This window comes from Megalobrama amblycephala, linkage group LG18, assembly GCF_018812025.1.
Source record: "Megalobrama amblycephala isolate DHTTF-2021 linkage group LG18, ASM1881202v1, whole genome shotgun sequence".
Taxonomy (NCBI): Eukaryota; Metazoa; Chordata; class Actinopteri; order Cypriniformes; family Xenocyprididae; genus Megalobrama; species Megalobrama amblycephala.
Genome location: NC_063061.1, coordinates 10657038 through 10680787, shown reverse-complemented (window position 1 = coordinate 10680787; position 23750 = coordinate 10657038).

Genomic DNA, 23750 nt, shown 5'->3' with positions numbered 1-23750 from the left:
GGGGCAAATGCTTGTCACTTTAATTTGCTCTCCAAAAATGCATCTCATAGTTTGTGGCCAGATTAAAAAGTTAATCACATACACCGCCGCAGTTCTCGTCTCGTTTAATTGAGTTGTAAAATGAAAGATGCGGGGGCTTTCGCTAATACCCCTTGAAGTTTTGCATGCCACTCAAACATAAAATGGAACCGTGAATTACAAGCTTTTGTGCTGATGAAAAACAACCAGATTTCATATGGCATGTAGACAATGCAATCAGCTGCACAAAAACATCAATACCATTGAATGGTTCTGCATTATTTGAGTCCTCCTGGCCACAAATTACCACAGATTACAGGTGATTTATGAAGCATGGGCTCATATAAATGGAATATATACATACACATCCTATTCATATATCCTGTGCCATTATGGAGGCTGCTCAATTGTCATTAATCACAAGCTTCTGCGTCCTTCGTACATGCTCTATAGATTTGGGTGTGTGGCCAATTCACAGTCCACTGGCCGACTGATTTATTGGTCATTTGAGATAAAGAGGATGCGCTAATTGGTTTAAGCCCACAGGAACTGCAGAGGCGAGTGAGATAGCAGATCCCAGGAGTTTAATGATGACATGTAGTGCAACTGGAGGGTTGAATAGGTCCCACATACAGTAGAATTAAATATGATGTGTGAGATTTAGGGTTTTACTTTTGGGGGCGAATGAATACACAGTACAGATAGAACATACTAGTTCCTTTATCTTTCCTTTATCTATCTTTTTACAATCAGTGCTTGAAGTGAAAAAATATAAGTGCCGGTACTTTCGATGCTCAGTTCAAAACGCGTTCTAGAAGAAGGGAAGGTGCGGCAGGCTTCTGTATGCACAACATGTTGGAAATGCCGGTGCACAAGGAAAACTGGCGGTTATGCTAAACGAAAAAAATAGAGAAGTTTAAGCACTGTTTACAATCATATACAGTACAGTCCAAAAGTTTGGAACCACTACGATTTTTAATGTTTTTAAAAGAAGTTTCGTCTGCTCACCAAGGCTACATTTTTTTAATTAAAAATACAGTAAAAACAGTAATATTGTGAAATATTATTACAATTTAAAATAACTGTTTTCTATTTGAATATATTTCACAAAGTAATTTATTCCTGTGATGGCAAAGCTGCTTTTTCAGCATCATTACTCCAGTCTTCAGTGTCACATGATCCTTCAGAAATCATTCTAATATGCTGATCTGCTGCTCAAGAAACATTTAATGTGTACAATTGTACAAAATATTTGTGTACAATATTTTTTTTTCAGGATTATTTGATGAATAGAAAGTTCAAAAGAACAGTGTTTATCTGAAATCTAATCTTTTGTAACATTATAAATGTCTTTACTGCCACTTTTGATTGATTTAATGCATCCTTGCTGAATAAAAGTATTCATTTCTTTAATTTCTTTTAAAAAAAAATAAAAATAAAAATTCTTACTGACCCCAAACTTTTGAACGGTAGTGTATAATGCTACAGAAGCTTTGTATTTCAGATAAATGCTGTTCTTTTGAACTTTCTATTCATCAAGGAATCCTGAAAAAAAAAAGTACACAACTGTTTTCAACATTGAAAATAATCATAAATGTTTATTGAGCAGCAAATCAGCATATTAGAATGATTTCTGAAGGATCATGTGACACTGAAGACTGAGTAACGATGCTGAAAATTCAGCTTTGCATCACAGGAATAAATTACTTTGTGAAATATATTCAAATAGAAAACAGTTATTTTAAATTGTAATAATATTTCACAATATTACTGTTTTTTACTGTATTTTTAATTAAATAAATGTAGCCTTGGTGAGCAGACGAAACTTCTTTTAAAAACATTAAAAATCTTAGTGGTTCCAAACTTTTGGACTGTACTGTATATTAAAACAGGAATGATATAGAAAGAATCTTTGTAAACCCAAAGTCAGAAAATCTCTTAAAATATATATAATATTTTGACAGTTATTGAATAACATGGCAAGGTTAGTTCAGGTTTTTGTTAGACATCTAAATGACCAAACCCAGGAAAACCTCACAATATTCATTCAGATTTCCCAATGCTGTGTTATTGTCATGTAGTGGTTGCAGCAAGGATTAGTTGAGGCAGGATCGAGATGCAGCAGTCAACTTTAATTAGCAATAGTTGAAAAAAAAAACACTTATAGGATAACAGGAGAATATAAAACCAGGAGAGAAACAACCACTAACAAAAAACTTACTAATAGATGTAAGAACAGAAAAGGAACTGAACTGAACTGAACTGAACAGGGATATACACACTGACTAAATGAGTGAATCTGTAAAACCAAATGTTATATTTCCAAGAACTTGGCATAGAATTTTGAAGTAGATTTTTAAAAGATATTCATATTAATTGTATCTATGTCAATCGTATTTAACCCATAAGTCTAAAGCTGTCACAGTCTTGGATCCCCCTTCACTGTCTGCAAGGCCGAGGAGGAAGAGCCTGTCAGATGAATGTTACAAACCCTGCGCCTGCCGCAGATCCATTGCTAGAGCCCACTCCAGCTACAGAGCAAGCCATTGTATCTGTCCTGGAGCCAGAGCTGGCCATCGAGTCAGTCCTGGAGCCAGAGTTTGCTTACGCCCGCTGACCAGTCCATTCCTGAGCCAGAAGTGGAGCTTTGGCTCATTGATTTGTGGTCAACTGAACCATTTCTCACCCATGTTCCCACCCCCAGCACGGCTTGGTGATGCGGATTACCCAGCTTCACCTCGGCCTGTCAGATTGTCGGCTCAGTGCTACCTCGGTTCCACTGTGTCACCCTGGTCATTCATTCCATCAGCTCCATTTGGGTCTTCACCTCACCCTCCTCCGCCTCAGTCGGTCCCCAGGCTCTGCCCAGACTGTTTGCCAAGGCTCCGCCCTGGCTCCTCCCTCTGTCGGCTCTGCCGTGTGTTGCTCCTCCGCCGGCTTCCTTAGGGTCCCGTCCTCCATCAGCTCAACCGCATCCACCACCAAGACTCCCACCCTTTGTTGTTAGTTCCTGTTTCCCAGCTCTGTTTAGTTTTGGTTTCCTTGGTTTCTGATTATGTCCTTGTTTGTTACCATATTCGCTTATCATCTGACTCGTTTAAAAGTACTGTTACTTGTTTATAAATCACTCAATGGCCTAGGACCTCAATACATTGCAGATATGCTCATAAAATATAAACCTAACAGATCACTCAGATCATCAGGATCAAGTCACTTAGAAATACCCAGGGTCCACTCAAAGCAAGGAGAGTAGCCACATTCAAATCCAGACTCAAAACATATCTTTTTATCTATGAAAATAACTTGTTGGTCTAACTTAATTCAATTATGACACCTATTTCCACACAGTTGAACTGATTTATTTGAACTTAAGGTAGGTTAATTGTACTGATGAGTAAAATTCAATTGAATGAGATCACACCAGTTTCATTTGATGTATTCTGTGAATGTTTCCTGAACTTAATTCACTCTTGTTGATCCAAACAATGCTATTGCAATTCAGACTAGTGCCCTTGTACAGAGTTGCTCAAGTTTTCTGCGAAACATTTGTAGCATGCATGTAATGATCAGGTAAAGAACTTCTCATCACTGGCTCATGTAGCCACCCATTGCCTAACCACAAGGTCTACACTTCAGCATAATGGTAATCTCATAAAAATCGACATAACATAAACTCTTTTAAATGTCAAATATAACTGAACATCAAACTTTAAAAGGTATTTCCCTTTCCTAAAAAACACATTAAACAGCACTTAATTTCAACATTTACTGTCCCGATCTATCCCTATGCAAAGCATGCTGGGAACTAGAAATCCACTGCCCAGTTTCAATCAATGCAACATAAATGATTTGTGTAGTCCCAACACAAATGGTTTAGGTTAACCTAACAATTTGCCAATTTAATTTCATTTAACAATACAATTGAGTGCAAATGCCAATTACGTAAAAAAAAAAAAAAAAAACTAAAGATTTGTGTTGGTTCAGCTTATTTTATTTAAATAAACTGAGCAAGCAGCTGGAATCATTTTTTTGAGTGTTGAGCACTGTGCTTTGTCCGAACTGTTTTCTTTTTATTTTATATGTATTATCTTTTTATTCTTTTAATCACTTTTCCTCTTTTTATTTCATTTTTAATGTATTTTATATCTTTTATGTATCATCTTGTTATTTCTTAATTAATGCATTTTAAATATTGCTGTCTGGTAGCTGGGAGCTGGGAGAATTAGGAAGAAAGCATTTGTGATTAGGTTAAAATTTGGTAAATTTGGATAAGGGGACAAACCATGGGGAAATTTGAGCTGTGGTGCATGGTTAAGATATCTTTGGATTACAGTCAGGACACTTTCCAGAGGGGAAATTTCCAAAGGGGAAATTTGAACTGTGTTGCATAGATAAGATATCTCCGGAAGGGGGATTAGGGCTGTGTGACGCAGTTTAAGGTGTCTTGGCAAAAGGGGAGATTGAAACTTTGTTTATCAGTTTGAAGTGCCTTAACAGGTTGCTAGACAGCAGTCCTGTCGTGTGAGGTTTAGATCCACTCTGACGAACAACAACAACAACAACAACAACAACAACAACAACAACAACAACAACAAAAACTCCCTAAGACTTCCTAGCTCTTCTATCCAGATAGCAAAATTCTCTGTTTTTACTATTATTTCTATTCCTTGTGTTTTATTTTTATTCTTCTTCTTTATGTAAAGCACTTTGAATTACCATTGTGTATGAAATGTGCTATGCATGTATAGCCCTTAGTTTGCACTGCTGGTTGGTTATTGTCTAGGTTTTATGTGGTTGTCCTTCACTGTTTGGGGTAACGCATTAAAAGTAATAGGGGTTACATAATTAGATTACTTTTTTTCAAGTAACCAGTAAAGTAATGCTTTACTTTTAAATTTACAACAAAATATCTGAGTTACTTTTTCAAATAAGTTACTTTGTTTTCCTATTTATTGATTGACACCTCTCATCCCCATGTTAAGAGAAATTGTGAGTAAGTGCAGAGGCATTGTGCACACGATGATGGTTATTGTCGTTCTAGACAAAATGTAAGTAGTCATTTTTCCATCTCACTTGCACAAAACAGATTCACTATTCCTCAAAATGAATAAAAACAGTGAAATGCAAACTCAGAATATTATGCAAACATGCAATAACTAAATATGTTACACAAATATACTTTATGTATTTAATCTCACTTTATTAACAAATGTCTTTGCTGCTGACCTTTGATGATACAATTCAACCATACTAATAAGCAAAAAGGTCTTTAGATCAGATTTGTGTTTAATTTTTTATTTTTTTATTTTTTTTGCATCCTATCCTTTTGCAATCCAGAATCGCAGCACAGCTGAAAGGTTGTTTTTGCTGTGCCCTCTACTCTACAGGCATGAATTTGCATATATATATATATATATATATATATATATATATATACATATAATAAAACAAGCAAGCCCAGAAGTAATGTAAATCATTACTTTTCATTAAAAGTAAGTAACATTAAGTAACATTTCTGGGTGTCATCAACCTGCCAGTTATTTTAGTTCAAAGCTCATTTATCATATCTGATAGCCAATATTTGTTTAACATTTAAATGAAAACCATTGTACTTTCCACTCAGTGGCACTGAATATTGTTTTTTAACTGGATACAATGATGTTCTGACCTGCCCTCCATATAGATGAAAGTGAGGTGACATTGTAATAAGTCTCTGTGAACCCAACAAAGGTCCACTCAGACAGCTGAGAGACTCATTATCAGCTCAAGCAGCCATGGTTCCTTCATCTGACGCCCTCTCAGCTCAAAACAACACTCTCCCTGCTTTGTTATATGACCGTCACATCTATATGCTTTCCATTTTGTTATTCATTTCAGAACGAAAAGTGTTTCTTGATTTGAAGTCGGAGCACAGTAATTACCGCTGTGCTGTTTTTGAATGAAGGCCTTTCTAGATCTGCAAACTAATTGCCTTCAAAACATGTAAATACATTGCATTATTTATTAGCTGAAAAGTGAGAGACATTAGCTGACACAAATATTTGCAGAATTGTTATTAGGTTAGTTGGCAGATGTATAATGATCGAAAAAATTGTCAAAATATGCCCATTTAGATGCTGTTTGCTACTTTCTTTTATTCGTTTGAGTATTTTGAGGATTAGAGAAGTGATTTTTGTGCTATTTATTCAGTTCATTTTACCAAGACAAATCACTCATTTTATCGCTTGCAGTTGCTGTCATGTCGTAAACAGGAAAAAGAAATACGCTAATGATTGGTCTATCAGTAAGCCATTCGTTTTCAGAGAATTCACAGAATTGCTTCTTTGCACCACACCAGGTGTGGGTTGAACCTACAAAGCCCCTCCCGCCATTCATAATTTACACACAAATGATTGGATGGTGATGCCCAGGCCAAGAGCAGATCAAGGTGGAATAAAATATGATTTGGATAGCACAAATATGTGACAGAAAGAAAGGGAGGGAGAGACATAGAAGCCTGGACACACCAGAAATATTCAACATATGGTTGTTGAGACATGCAGAGTCTAATTAGTGATGGGTGAGGGTAATTTGTCTACCAGCATGCCAATGAATATCAAATAGATACACCGCTAATATCATCTGGAAAAGAGGTTTCTCTTTTATCTCACAAGAGCTTTGAGTGCATTGTATAGTTTAAGCTCAATATCACAAGCTTAAACAAACAGAAAGGTAAATCTATAAATCAAGAGTAGAATAAAGTAGGACTAAAATAGCTACAGTAGTATAGCTCCAAAATGTACATCATTTGTTTTCTAAAAGCACACAAAAGTTCTTCAAAAGATATTGTGACTATACAGTATATAATATATATATAGCTCTATATATATAGCTCTTATAAAACCTGGGAGAAGAGAAATATTGCAAGAAATCCTCAAACGTATTATGCTAATGGTTCTATGCATTCAAATAACACCACCCAGAGGATCACGACTGATCCATTGCCCTAGCATATGTCTTTCTGTGCGATCCACGATGAAAGTGCCAGTCTGATGGATTTGCCAGTGAACTTTCAGTTTCCAGAGAGTGTAACTCACTCTTTTTTATTTCATTTTACCCAGCGCCTGCCATGTCAAACCCAAATACTATTATGCTTGTTATAATTCATTATTACTTCACTGACAGAGGTCCTGCTCTGAAGGTGACTTCATTACATTATAGGTTATTGCCTCATATATCATACCTATGGGGCCACAATTTTTAGGTTCTGCTAGGTGCCTGACTGTGAAATTGACTGCTCTCTATCAAAAAGTAATTAAATTAACCTACTGGTTATGGATAAAACAAGTGGGGGGAATGTGAATCCCAGGGGCTGGGAGAACTTGTCTTCTGTCTGGATGAGTTCATGAGGGTCATGGAGTTTCATTTTTGGGAAGGAAATGATGGGGAAAGAGTTTATTTCAGTCTCGATCACAGATTTCATCAGAATTTTATATATAAAGTTTATATATAAAGACTTTTTAAAATAACGTTTTCAAGGATTGTTCATCCAGGGCAGTTTCACAAGAGAAACGCTGCATTGGGAACTTGTATCCTGCATCATTAAAAGTTAAAAGTAAAATATTTTTTGTAGGATTCCGCCAAAACCTCTGCAAACTTTCAATGTTAACTGTGTTTGAATGAAGCAAAACACAGCAGTGAGTTGATTATTTATTTATTAGCTTTTTTTTTCTCTGGCTGTAGTTGCAACAATAAAATGATGTCATTTCTTTGATTTAACCTCATTAAGGCAGATTATTGGCCTGCTCAGAAATCACCATATGATTGTAAGCCAAGATATGACAACAGTTGTTTTTCTTCACTACAAACAAAATCTAGTGCACAAACATACTTGACCATAAAAAAGGATGAAAGTGAGAAAAACAAGGATTATGAACAACAGGGGCCAGTTGCATAAACATAGCCAAGTTAAGTTAAAATCCCCCTGTAGTCAATAAAACTCACATTTGACCACCAAAAATGACATTTAAATGTTTTATCCTGTGAAAAAAAATCTTCATGCCTTAGCTTGAATGTAACTTTACACCCTTGCTTCATTTAGTATACAGGTGCTTCTCAATAAATTAGAATATCATGAAAAAGTTATTTTTTTTCTGTAATTTAATTCAAAAAGTAAAACTTATATAAAACTTAATATATTCTAGATTTATTAGACATAAAGTAAAATGTTTCCCTATTTTTTTGTTCAATTTGAAGATTACAGCTTGCTGCTAATCAAAATCAAAAAATCAGTATCTCAAATTATTAGAATATTTAATTTCAAGTTCTATTAAATTACAATTCTCATGGTATAAATACTGGGTTTAGCTCAGTAATCCCAATAGTAGTCATGGGAAAGTCTGCTGACTTGACAGTTGTCCAGAAGACGATCATCTAGACCATCTACAATGAGCCACAGAGGGTCATTGCTGAAAGAGCTGGCTGTTCGCAGAGTGCTGTGCCAAAACATATTCATGGAAAGTTGACTGGAAGGAAAAAGTGTTGTAGGAAAAGGTGTACAAGTGAAAGGAATGACTGCAGACTTGAGAAGATTGCCAGGCGAAGCCGATTTAAGAACTTAGAGCTTCAAAAGGAGTGGACTGAAGCTGGAGTCAGTGCATCAAGAGCCACCGCACACAGACATCTTCAGGAAATGGGCTACAACTGTCACATTCCACGTACCAAGCCACTTCTGAACCAAAGACAACGTCAGTAGCGTCTTACCTGGGCTAAGAAGAAAAAGAACTGGACTGTTGCTCAGTGGTCCAAAGTCCTCTTTCAGATGAAAGTAAATTTTGCATTTCATTTGAAAATCAAGGTCCCAGAGTCTGGAGGAAGAGTGGAGAGGCACAGAAAAAGTCCAGTGTGAAGTTTCCACAGTCAGTGATGATTTGGGCTGCCATGTTTTCTGAAGTCCAGAGTCAACGCAGCCATCTACCAGGAAATTTTAGAGCACTTCATGCTTCCTTCTGCTGACAAGCTTTATGGAGATGCAGATTTCATTTTCCAGCAGGACTTGGCACATGTCCACACTGCCAAAGGTACCAAAAGCTGGTTCAATGACCATGGTGTTATTGTGCTTGATTAGCCAACAAACTAGCCTGACCTGAACCCCATAGAGAATCCATGGGGTATTGTCAAGAGGAAGATGAGAGACACCAGACCCAACAATGCAGATGACCTGAAGGCCACTATCAAAGCAACCTGGGCAAAGACTTAAAGTACTTCAGTCTGTGTGCATTGAATTTATTTAATACACAAGTTCCACAATTTGAGTTGAATTACTGAAATAAATTAACTTTTCCACAACATTCTGATTTATTGAGATGCACCTGTATGTGGATGTATAAATATATAACATTAGACCCGCCTCCAATCACTTGCGCGAGCTCAGAGATCCACTCGGTCAACTTACTAAGGTAAACGCTGCACAATGGTATCACCATTTCAGCCTCAGAAAGGGAAACTGAACAACTTGACACATAACTGTAATTTATATGATTTAATTAATTATTATAAAATGGATAGTTCCGGCCCTTGATTCTGACTGGTTGAGCCGCATTTGAGCCTCATCTGTCTTAGCAACCACTCTTAGCAATGTAAACATATATGATTATTCTATATTGATTTTGTTCATTGAAGCTTACTGCATTATGTAGAAGAGTACTGTGAGAGAGATGTCGAGTGACCGAGTGTATTACCTGCATTCAAATTTAGCATTTTCCTTCAGGTCAGTCCTGTTCATAATAAAAATCCATTTGAATGTCTGCTGTGATCTTGTCCTTTTAAAGTTTAATGGGTTTTCCCATGCCCTGCTGAAACTGACAGAGCTAGTCAAAGCATTTGCCATTTGCATCTTGTTCAAAACAAGTTTCAATATAAAAGTCCTTGAGACTGAGTGACTCGCTCATAAAAACTTTTTTTTTTTTTGCCATCTAATAGTGTAATAAATGTAACTTCTGTTGCTGTTCACAGTCAGGGACTATTTTTTTCCAGTGGAAGGAAGCCTTTTAATGATTTTACTTTATGACAGTTGCATTGATACATATTTTTGTATTTACTTTAATATTTGTGTGAATACAAATACTCTGCTCCGCATCGTGCCTAACAATGCCCCTTAGCTGTTATAAAGTCCCTTAGCTTATTGGGGCTTATTGCTTTAATAAATCAATTAAATTAAAATGATTAACCTTTGGTTGACTAAGTTATCAAACAGCTAATAATGTGTTGCTAATGTTACACAACTCCCTTGCTTCAGAGTGGTCATACTTAATGATATGCTAAAGCCCCCGTAAAAGCTGCATATTCTTCTGATGATGAAATTCACCCACTGTACGCTGACCCTCGCATACACATAAAAAGTGAACTATACATTGGGCTTTAGTTCAAGCAGGCCTCGTAGTCAAGCTCAGCTATCAGCTGACTTCAGCGGATTGGCAAATTTCAACCCCACCCATATCAGCTGATCTGATTCCTATGCACTCAATTGGCAACTCTCAAACAGGGCGCATTACTTAAACACAGCTTCAGTCTGCCTGCTTGGTTGCTTCCACTGCATGCTGCTTTGCAACCGACCTCCTCCTTAAACTCGTGTTCAACTTAATCGATGTCATTCTTTTGTCACTGATGCATGCTCTGTTCTGAATGAGCGGATTTGCGCAGCTCTCCAAGTTTAAAAAAAATTGTGAGGTTGTCCCCAGGCTGCTGTTCCCCGTCTTAGCTTTTCATGGAGCTCATATGAAAAGGACAGGGAATTTAGAACAGAGCCATACTGCCAAATGTAACTTTAGCAAAATGGCAATAAAAGTTGACTAAAAAGTTTGTCTATTGTATTTTTTGACTTAAGTGGTCCTGACTGAACTGTCTTTAGATCACTGCAGTTTTAAAGACAAAATATTCAGTAATGGTGTTACTTATGAATTTGCACTTGCTTTGTCTTAAAGCATATTAAAAACATCACATAGACATATAAACAACATTAAAAACTTGATTTTCACCAGAGGGGGACTTAGCAATTAGTTAGGGCTAATCATTCTTACTTTTCGGAATCAAACCATCAAACCACCTTTTTTATGTAACTAAATTAAAGTTATGACCAGTATTGAAGTAAAAAAAAAATAGATGACTAACTTGTAACAGTAGTCTAAGCAATTTATGCAATCGGCCACATGACACTTGCATTATATATTAAATGATCAACATCAAAAGGGGCTAGTCACTAGTCACTAGGATAGTTACCCGAGAACTAATTTCCCCCCTGGGCCATGTTCCTGGCTGCATTTGCACCGGGAATAGGAACTCTGAAGCGGCCGACAGCAGCGTCTTTAAGCACGGCATTTACAAACGCTAAAAACTGGTGGATGGAGGATGCCGTGATCGGAGCCGTTGGTTGTGGTGTGTCGTGGGTTTTGTGAAATGTAAACGCATAATTTACATGACTAAAAGTGAAAAAAGTGGGGCTAAGATACGAAATCTCCTTTGAAAACTTTCAGTATTACAAATCATCGAGGTGAAGAAAAGAACACAACCCTGCAGACAACAGGTATATGCCATTATCACATGTTCATGAAGAAAATATGTTTACACGATTTTTTAAAAATGGCAGGTGTCTGTGTTTGACATGCGTTTGACCAATCGACGTACACTTACATCACTGATAGTTCCTATAGTGCTGGTTTAGACCCTACTCTGAAGTAGGAGCTCATTTAGGCCGCGCTTACACTGGCACAAAAAGTCAGATGTTTTGCTCACATCTGACACAGATCGGAATTTGTTGCACACGTGTAAACACAAAAATCCACAAGAGATTCGATTTTTTCACATCCGATCTGAGCCACTTCCAAATGTGGTTTTAAATCAGATACATATCCGATCTCTGGACATGCGATCTACGGCTAAACACGCATATCCGATTCCCATTGGAATTCCAAGCCACCACAAGGCGAGGGCAACACGTTTGCTTACTAAAAGGTAGCTTTAATGTTGTATTATGAAGCAGACGTGCCTGTATGCACTCACACTAAAATTCACAGCTGTATTATTGAGGTGGAAACTTTTTATGTCTATCTATTTTTTCTTTGAAAGAAATTATGCATGTGTGCATGCTCGCGCACAAACACACATTCAGCAGCTGAATTTCACCAGTCACGTCTAAAGTGAATGTAAACACAAGGGCCAAATAAATCGGATATGGTCAAAAGATCGGATCTGTGCATTAAGTCTTGCAGTGTAAATGCAGCCTTAGTTCCCTCAAAAGGAGTTCCTAGAACTAAAATTGTTCCTAGTTCCTGCAGTGCGAACACGGCAAAATCCGGGTACTTGAGTCAATAGTTCTAGGAACTATGTAAAGGTTCCTCCGGTGCAAGAGCCTTAAAAATCTAGGCCAAGGGTTCCCAGTACTGTTCCTGATATCTACCTGCAGAGTACAGATCCAACCCCTAATCAAACACACCTGTCTGTAATTATCAAGAAGAATTCAACTGACAAATGATGCTTTATAAACAAAGTTTTGGAGGACCGCGTTCAAACAATCTATCTAATCAGCTCGAGTGGAGGTATATATACACAGACGAGAGCTGACTCGCCTTACCTCGACAGTTTTCTGCATCCCTCCGCCAACCCGCTCCTCACTCTCGGCTGGGATATGGGGTGAGCTCTGGGCTAAATTTGGGCTAAATAAATTCCAAGCTCGGAGTTTGGGAAAAATAAATTCCAAACAAATTCCAAGATCTGAGCCCTCAATCCCCTTGGACAGCACGCCAAATACGCTTCTTTCTTTCTTTCTTTCTTTCTTTCTTTCTTTCTTTCTTTCTTTCTTTCTTTCTTTCTTTCTTTCTTTCTTTCTTTCTTTCTTTCTTTCTTTCTATCTATCTATCTATCTATCTATCTATCTATCTATCTATCTATCTATCTTTGATCATTTGTAAGTGTGAACCCATGAAAACAACTGCCACAGGTAATAGTAGGCTACATTATATTTATATATATTACATTATATATTTATTGAAGATTTATTTTTGGCATTTTATTGTATTCCATAAATCAGAATATGTATTGCATTTATGAAGGTGCAGCACCCAGCTTTATCGCTATTGTCTCAATGGTGTACAGTGTCTTTGGGTGGATTAGGACTGTTTGTGATTTGGTCTTAGTGACTTAGGAGTCCTCTTGACTACTCCTAATGTTTCACAGGTTTAGGAGCTAGTTTTAGCGCTAAAATACTTTGTGAAATATTCTTAGAGAAAAAATTTAGGAGTCCTAAATTTAGGACTGACACACCCATTATTTTTAAGAGTTTCTCTTAAATCTGTAAGTTAGGAGCTACTTTTAGCCTTAAGATGTTGTGTGAATACGGCCCCTGATCTAGGCACTAACAGGGAACAGCAAGATCTAGTTTGAAAAGTGTAACAAGCCAGTCTTATTAGATTATAGTTGTTGTGAAGAATATGAGTCAGCTGGAGGAGCTGAACCGAATGAAAGACACTACTGTAGTTTCCTACACATAATTAATTTTCAGGTTCCCTCTCTGAGGCTGAAATGTTGATGTTTAGTTTAACCACAGGAAAAAAGACGGCATTACTGAGGTAACTGATTTATTAACAAAGCGATATATGATTTATATATGAAGAAAATATGATCAAATTCTTCATGTCAGTTCAAAGTTTATATTTCACTATAATATTCTGTTTGCCAGAAATTCACTGAAAAAAGGCTGAAAATTTTATTAGTTTTATAAAACATGAATTTAAAACATGTAACAGAAATAATGTAGATGCCATTTTTACACAAAAAAACAGTTGTATATTTCCATATTCATATTTACTTAATTTGCAATCATTTTAACAGTATTTTAATAGTATTATTAAATATACACTATACATTATGTTAATTTTTACATTTCAGAAACCTTTTTACAGTTCAGGATTGCTGACATTTATTATTATCAGGGTTTTGGAAAGTGCACATGTTGTTGAATTAGCAAAATGGCAAATATCGCTTTCAGCTCCTTTAAGTTGACCTCATGTTGGACTGAAAAAATGCAAGAATTACATAAGTATTTAATGTTGAAATAAGTGCTACACATTCATCTTTTGCTCAAATTATTTGTATAACCAGAAGAACGCTCATGTCTGAGCACTAAGTAATCTGAACACAATGTACCAATAATAAAAAGGTCGGGAAGCGAAGCATCCCACACAAGCAAATTTCCACCTCTTCACCTCAGCTCTCATTATTTCTACATATCCTCCACAGTCTCACCTGCTTCCCTACCTCTCTCACCTTATGGTGCTCTGGTGGAACAAACCTGGTGAGAGATGTGAAGGGAAAGGGGAACAGATGGCGGGCATCAAAATGATAATGCAGAGTGAAGAATGGCTCCAGAATCCGTAGAGGCAGCACTTTCTTCACACCGAAATGAAAAACGTTTTGCATTTCGGCCTTAAACTCAAGCACATTAAAGAAAATTGAGGGTTTGTTGTTATTGTAAGAGCTTTCGTCTATGTTATATGGCCATTTTTTTCTTTTTTTTAATTATTGGGCATGGAGTGTTAACGCACCGTTAGGGCCTGCTAAGAGTATTTTTACGCTTTGCAAGCTGTTTTCAAGCCTAAAATTATCAGTGGATCAAAGAACATCAAGTCCTGCTTTATATGTATTCACAGCCCTCTGTGTCCTCGCACCTAGAATTTTTATTAAAAAAAGTAACAACACGTCTGCTGAAATATTGCCAGGCACCTTTGCAACGAGAATGACAAATAACCGAGTCAATAAAGAGAAGAGGAAATTCCATAGTGTGTGTCTGAAGTGAAATATGACCATGTGCATGCAGTAGAATTATGGTGTTTGGCTCTTATCGGGGCTGTTTCCTGACTAAACAAAGACACAATTCTTTTGAGTACAAAATCTTTTGCCAAATCAAATTTATTTGTAGCACTTTTTACAACACACATTGTTTCACGATGCCAATGTTTACAATATACTGTATGTATGCAGATAAAGTTGGACATACTTTATATAAAGATCTGAGCGATAATATAGGCTGTCTCTACATTTATCTGAATACATTTGAAAATGCATCTTTTTCTCTATATTTTGGCTTTCCATACACACTGAGACTAATTTTTGTCCTGAGAAAACTGAACTTTTTGAAAACTCCCTCCCAAGTGGATAAATTTGAAAATGCAGTTTTTGTGTTGTAGTGTGGAATGTGAGAGGTATTTAAAAAAGATGAAGCATGTTTAGGCATGTGACTCATATTGTACCCTTATAAATCTGGTTATACCAGAATGCACCTTCATGCCATTCACTTTCACAGTGTTGCTAAAGATAAATGTTCCTTTGTACAATCTTCATTACATTCCTGCAAAGATGACTGAAAATTTACTTGCAATTACAAGTATCAAATACTCAAATCATTATGTTTTACAGCATACATGAAATGGTGGTTAATGTAATCTCGATTAATGTAGATGTAGACATTTTTGTAGCCTGCCAATAATTGGGATGTAGCTGATTTTACCAAATTACTGTAAGTCATAATGCAGTCAGTTCCATTGACTTTTGAGGGGGTGTCAAATCACATCATCAGGTTCAATGGTGGACTCTTAATTTTCCTTAATTGCCAGTAATTATGATGGATCAAGTTATTAAAAGTTGTTGAAAAAAAGCCTACTGATTTGACTGTGAAGTTTTGGATGATGAGAAGGTGGTGGACTCAAAAAATGTGTTGTTTTTATTTAAGCAACACATGAAAGAAAATCAAGAACTTCATAATGAATCCTCACAATCATTTTGCAAACGAAAGCAGCTTGGAAACGGTGCGTATGAATGTCACGACTCAGAGATGTGACGGCGTTCAGTCAGCATCTTTTTATTGCTCCTCCAGGATACTATTAATCTGGCCCAGCATTACTGCTCACTGAGAACCACCCTGTGGATACTGTGACCCGCATCAAGCTCCATTTGGGTGAATGGCACACTGGGAGGATATTACACTCTGCTATTGCATTTCACCGGGTCACACCACTGACTGTAGGTGTTCTTTCTTTACTCCGCCAACCTGCCATTAGCGTGTAAATAAGCAGGAGTGGGGAGTACTGAGGAATGAGGAATGAGAGGGGTTTGAAATTTGTTTGAGACAGGGAGGAGGCTGACATTTTTCTGCATGGGTTGGTTAAGCTCATGCCAGATGTCTCTGGAGTTGTGTAGGTTGTGTTGTTGAAGCAATAAAACAGGAAATTGACATCTGCCCCTTCCAATGACTATGTCCCTGGGCTGCAGGCAGCACAGAGAAGAAGCGCCAATGCCTTAGTTCTCGAGATGTATAAAGGAGACTGTATGAAAGATTCTATCATGTGACTGCTCCTTCAGCCGCAAACCTGTGCAGAAATTAATCTGAAATTGGGAGAGCAGGCATGTTCTACCATAAGTCTAAAAACACAATGAAGGACGAAGGAGGCTGTATTGTTGAGTTCCCATTCAGACAGTCACGCTTGACGTTACATCGGACTGACGTCATGGGGTCTTGCCTGGGAGTCCAATCACCTGCAAGTGGTAAAAAAAAAGCCACTGAACATTGGCCAGTGAGATTTGCATGCTCAGTCCACCTACCTGGACAAATGGGTATAAATAGGAGAGGCATTACTCACTTCATTCATATTTTGCTTTGGAGCCAAGTGGTTGTAAAATTGATTGCTCTTGTCCATTCACCTTCTAATACAAAAAGCAGATTTCTATACAGAAAGAGCAAACAGCATTTTTTTTTTATTACTAAACCTGGAGTTATCTCCGAAAACAGCAATTTGAATTGCTTTGCTTGCCTGCAGCTCATCAAGGGATCTCTCTGCTAGTGTGACAGCGCATCCAGAGATGTTGCGCAATCCAGCTTGCTGAGAATAAAGAGTGCAGCGCTTCATCCCTCTGCGCTTCAGCATTCAGAGCAGTTTCCCTAAAAAAGCAAGCACGGGCGATCAGTGTCTTTTTCAAGATATCTTTTTGCTTGTGTGTTTCTGGATGAGGTCATTTCCTGACTTCATCTGACGGCCATGATCGTGATGGCATGCTGAGAAAACGCTTGTGGATAGTGCATGCTGTCACTGTGAGAGCATGTTGGCATTGTGGTCACGACTCTCTTTTTTTAATAGAGAGGCACGAGCACCCTCTGCTGCTACCCAGCTCTCCACCGCTTCTCGTAGTAGAGTCTGGTTAGCTGTCTGGTAGACCTGAGGGTTCTTCGTTGAGCCCGCCCCCATGCACCTCCTGCTCCTCTAGCATACCATATACCATCGAGTTGCCAAATGTTGGTGCGGGTCCATCATGATAGGTACACTGTATCTCATGTCCTCTGGAGAGGATGAAGAGGCTGGTGGTTCAGCTGATCTGGAGTCAATTCGGGGATGCACAGGTAGACCTGTTTGCCTCCCAGGATTCCTCCCATTGCCAGTTGTTCTATTCCGTCGTGACCGTCAGCCCAGATGCACTGGCACACAGCTGGCCCTGGGGTCTACACAAATAGCCGTTTCCCCCAGTGAACCTTTACACACAGACATTGTGCAAGGTCAGGGAGGACCAGGAGTAGGTCTTGCTAGTTGCGCCACACTGGCCCAATCGAACCTGGTTCCCAGAACTGAGGCTCCTCGCGACAACTCCGGATTCCTCTGAGGAAGGACCTGCTTTCTCAGGGATGGGGCACCATATGGAGGACTTAAGTGACCTATAGTTGACACAATCACTTCAGCCAGAGACCCCTCTACGAGGCGCACTTATGCTTTGAAGTGGAGTCTGTTCGCTGAGTGGTGTTCTTTCCGACGGGAAGACCCCCACAAACCTTCCCTTCATAAACCCTGTCACATCCATCCCTTTTGGCATGAAGGATTTCCCCTCTGGCTTACTTGGGGAGCTGGATAGGTTATGACACTTGTGAGAGCAGTTGTGAAGAGGCACGCTGTAGCTTGCCAGCATCTGCATCTCCAACACTCGTAACACAGTTCAGTGGCTATGGCACATTCCATAGGTCAGGGGTCATCAACTATATTTGTCCAAGGGCCAGAATTTTTCACTGCAGACACTGTAAGGGCCAGATACTCGTAATATAAAATAAAATTCGAATTGTATCCTAATACTGTATGTTATTATTTGATATACTAATTCTAATTCCAAATTTATGTTATTTTTTACATATTACCTGTACTGCAGCAAGCCACCAGGGGGCGATAGCGATATTTTAGGCTTCATATTTGTGAGGCTTTCAAGCTGTCCATCACTGTCACGTAATTGTGCGCAAATCCCAGGCAAGGAAAATTTTGACATTTGTGAAAAAATGAGATAAAACAATAAAAGATGTTCAATGAGAGAACGCGTTTATCGTCATTCTTGACTGAAGGCAGGCTATGGCACAAGCTACTTTTCAGAAGGCTTTTTGTTTCGTTAGATTAAAAATAAAAAACGGTTCTCATTCTCCCTTGAATAAGGCCGGCGACACACTGGCTGCGTGAGCGACTTAGCTGCGTGGCGTGTCCGTTTTTATTTCGGCTCCCATATTTAACAGGTTGGAGTTTGCACACTGAGACACGCGTCTCAGGCGCGCTCGAGCCATGCAGAAAACGCGTGCATGCTAGAAATAGAACCGACGCGTGTTCCAGCAACGGGAGTGTTCTCTGGCGAGAGCGCAGAACAGCGGAGTTTGTGCATGTCTGAGCTTGTGTTTTGTTGCTTTGACATTGTGGAAAATAGAATAATAGACAAAATGTATTAGCATTTTTACCCGTTATTATCAATCTAAATTAATCTCGTTTTTAATTTAACTTAATTTCGTTTTTCTTTGTTTAAATTTCTGTGTCAATTTGTTAGTCAGAAAATTATTAGACTACCTTAAAAGTATTGCTTAATTTAACAGACCTGTGTGTGTGCGTTTTATATCACTAGTGCAGTGTCCGTTCTCGGAGCATAAGCCCTGCCCGCGTGAGGTGCGCCGCTTCCCGCTCGCGCTGCTCTAACTGTAGTTTACTAAAAGTTTATTAATTCTGAATGTGTCGCGTCTCGCGTGTCCATCTATATTGCACCAAATGCGACACTGCACTCCCCTGTGAAGTCGATTGGATGAACGGTTCTCGAAATAATAAAAATGCAAACGGATATACAGACACAGATTCCTGCCTTTATTAGAGAGAAAAATATGTTCAGCCCCTCTCTCCGAAGCTTCGAATAGTCGATGTTCATCAAAAAATGGTATTCGGACCAGCCCTAAACTTTTTCCTCTTACAAGGCTATTCCTGAATTCAGTATTATTCTGGGGGCCGGATGGAAATCTCTGGCGGGCCGGATTTGGCCCGCGGGCCGCCAGTTGACGTTGCATGCCATAGGTGATCCATGATGTCAGGCCCACGTAACGTTGAACGTGACTGACTGAATGGGAACGTCTAGGTTACTATTGTAACCCGATTCCCTGAAAGAGGGAACGGAGACGTTATGTACCCCCTGCCACAAACCTGAACCACCACTGAATGGCCGGGATTCTGTCTCAGCTCCTCAGCAAAACATGAATGAAGTGAGTAATGCCGGTCATATTTATACCCATATGTCCGGGTAGGTGTGACTCAGCATGCAAATCTCACTGCCCAATGTGCAATGCCTCATTTTATTACCACTTGGAAGTGATTGGGCTCTCAGGCGAGACCCCGCAACGTAATGTCTCCATTCCCTCCTTCAGGGAACGGGGGTTACAATAGTAATCTAGATGTTTTTACGGTGTTTCTAATGTTCACCACTCATTATGATAGTTATTATTGTTAACAGAAACTAAATCTAAAGACAAAAGGTAGCAGAAAACAATGCATTACTATAGCAACACTATTCAAGCTATTACAAATCTTTTCACCATTCTACATCAGCCGTGTCTTGACATTATTCTGACCAAGTTTGACTATAACTGTAAAAAAGGGTCATAATTTTAATGGTAAAAGACTGTACAAATACTACTGTAAAACCTGTTAATTGTTCAACAGTAAGTTCCCTTATATTATTCCCTTATTATTATTATATAATGAAAAACTGCAATAGGTCTAATGAGAAAAAAAAAAAATATAGTGTTTAATTTATATACTATGATGGTATTGCAGTATCTTGCAAAGCATATTATTACACAATTCTGGTCAATTGCTACATTCAGCTATGAACAAATACTTCTGAGGAATGATCATTGTCCATGGCAACACTGCATGACTAACTGCTCATTTGGAAAATCTGTTTCCAACTGTGCTTATGTTCTAGCTCTCAGCTGTCTCCAAAAGTAAGATACTGTGCAATAATTTCAACTCAAACAAATATTTTAAATCAGTTTATTAATAAACTACCGTTCAAACATTATTACAATTTAAAATAACTGTTTTCTGTTTAAATATATATTAAAATGTAATGAATTCCTGTGTTGGCATTTTTTAGCAGTCTTTAGTGTCTCATGATCCTTCAGAAATCATTCTAATATGCTGATTTGCTGCTCAAGAAACATTTATTATTATTATTATTATTATTATTATCAACAACAGTTTTTCTTGCTTAATATTTTTGCAGAAACCATGATACATGTTTTTCAGGATTTTTGATGAATAGAAAGGTGAAAAGAACATAATTTATTTGAAACTTTTTTTTAACCATTTAAATGCATTTTTTGTCACTTTTGATCAATTTAATGCATCCTTGCTGAATAAAAGTATTAATTTCTTTAAAAAATGAGAAAAAAAAAACTGACTGCAAACTTTTGTGTTATTTGTATATTTGATAGTGGAATAATGTTATTAATTTTAGTCTGTCCTTATTGCAAAATAAAGCATGTGAGGAATCCTCACTGAGGGTCAAACAAGACCTTTCAACTTGCATAGTGTCATCATGAGAAGAACAATTTGTGGTATTATGTTAAATGAAGAAAACTGTCATTTTCAAAACATACAAACAAAAAATAAAACTTAATCTAAACTGAATGCTAAAAAAAACCCTACTTAAATAGTCTTGCTCCACATGTGGCTGCATGTTGATTATAGCTACAAGCTTTGTACAATAAACACAGCAAATAGTTAGTCATAAAGATCTTATTTAGAGGGCTATAAATGTCAAGTAACATAAACTTGTACCACTACAAACCTTCATTCTGGATCATTTATGAGTAGGTAATGAATGTAAAAGTTTAAATTGTGCTCTATGTGACATTAATGTGTTCTGATTTGCTCAAAATATTTATTTCCATAAAATGTTCAGCCTCATATTTATACCAACTATTTTTCTTCCTTTCATTCACCTAATGCTTCTGTTGTGCAGTCCATTTACATGTTCTAGTTAGTAAAAGTAACAGGGCGAACCAAAGACAAAACGAATCAATCCACCCAGTTTCTCGCAACACATTCTCATTAAAACCACTCAATCGAATTGAAATATCACCTTTTTCCAGTGCCGTGACATCAAGAATAACAGCCGGCCTGCAAGGTTATCCAGAGGGCGGGAGGGTACGATTGCTTGACTGCAGGCCCCACAATGGGAGGTGAATGGTGAAGAATGAGGCTTGTCTTGATGGAGCCAGCGTGGTGGCAGATGAGAAGGGCGCGACCTCTTGGTGCCCCGGCGTTTGCTACCGACAGTCAATCAATAATCAAAGGCTGTGATGGATCTATGAAGGGCCTTGAGTGGCGAGAAGGCGAGGATCATGCAGTATTTTGTGCGACAAGGGCGGAGTTAAAGGCAAGAGCTCATCCTTGGTCTTAACCTCAGCATTCATCACCAGCCCAGTGGCCTCATTAACATCCTGGGGAATTACAGATTGGTCTGTCTTAACCAGGGCCACCTCCCTCTCCATCGCTTTCAGACAGAGAGAGATATAATCAATCGGCCAATCTTGATGTCTACATCCTCCCCAAGCCACTCATTTTCCCTACAACCCATGCGATGGAGATGGAGAGACTGGTGGATGGAGCTGATGAGGTCTCTTGTCTGATTAGAAGCCTGTCCACTTGATGGATGACGGGTGGCAGAGGGATTTCTGCCATGAGGATTTTCATACGCTTCCACAATATCATAAATTTGACAATTTTATCTTTGCAGTTAATAAAAATAGTTAAGAAATAAAATTGGCAACGTTGGTGGAAACGTTCATAAAAAAGAAGAAGTCTGTTAAATAGGATACATTTTGTTTTAATTTCAGGTTTCTTTCCAGGCACGGCTCCATATCTAGGATGTAAGGTAGGCCAGACATGAGGTGGATAAGATGGGGTGGTTGCAATGTTTATGATTGTGTGGGCCAAGAAATCAAATTTTGAGTTTTGTTTCTTTAAAGGATTAGTTCACCTAAAAAAAAGAAGAAGAAAAAAAAGAAAATTCCATCATCATTTACTCACACTCATGTCATTCCAAAACCATAAGACTTTCATTTATCTTCAAAACACAAATGTAGATATTTTTAATGAAATCTGAGAGATTCTGTGCCTCCATTGAAAGTCTTATAGTTCAAAACGTTCATAAAGATATTATAAAATAAATCCATGTAAATCAATCAGTTTAATCCAAGTCTTCTGAAGGGAATCGATCACTTTGTATGATGAACAGATTTAATGTAGGCTTTTATTTGCTTATCAACTTTGATCAGTGAACATACATAAAACATTCAAATATGGTAAATGGAAGCTCAATCGTATGTGCTTGATGGGCGAGAACAAACCTCATTGGTTCTTGCAGAAGCACAAATGTGCTGGAGTTATTAGGGATATAAGGACCCATTCATCTTTAGTTTCACTTTCATGGACTTTCAGTTTGTCTTCATCAGTCACGTTTCTTTGTCTTTGTTTCCCGCCACTCATCTGTTCCCATGGACACTAATCTTCCACCACAACTGCACATCATTTAGTTTGTTACCTCTGTGTATTTAGTTCCTCTGTGTTCAGTCTTTAGTTGTCGGCTGATGTTTGTGTACGTGTTAGTGTTATGTTTATGCTCTTGTGCACACTGTTACTCCTGTCTGCCTTCTAGTAAATAAAACCTAGTTTATATTTTGTAATCCTGTCCTCTGTCTGTCTTCATCATCTTCAGCCTTGTGACAGGAGTGACGTGAGAATGATTCTGATTAGTTATTGGTCGTCAAGCAAGCATGCTTGAGCTCCCATTTACCAAATTTTAGTGCTCTATGTATGTTCACTGATCAATGCTTATATATGTTGTCACTTAATACAACTTTTCATTTCAAGCTGACTAAACTTAAGGCAACATGAACACTTACTTTAAAAAAGTACAAAGTTTTTTTTTTCTTTTTTTTCAAATATACATTTATACAACATTTTAAAATTTCTCTTCAATTCATTTTTTTTTTTTTTTTTTTGATGACACATCTCTGTGTTCAGAGATATCCACATTTTTGTCTAATTAAATGCCCTCTAGAATGAGAATGTCCCACCCTCTTGTCATGATCTTATCTTGTTTAGTTTTATGGTTTCATTGTAAATTTCTATTTAAGGCCTGTCTAAATAACCCCACTTGAGGGTTTTTTGCCACTTGAGAGTGAGTGCACAAAACAAGAAGTAAGTGCATAAGACTGTCCCTCAGAGCTTGGTCCACCATAGACTTCAACAGCCAGCCCCATCCTGGCCACTGGCTTCGTCTTATGGCAGACAAGACTGGCATCCAGTGTGGAGGATTCTCCACTGATGTTGGGTCGGTTCTGAGCAGGCGACAATCCAAGC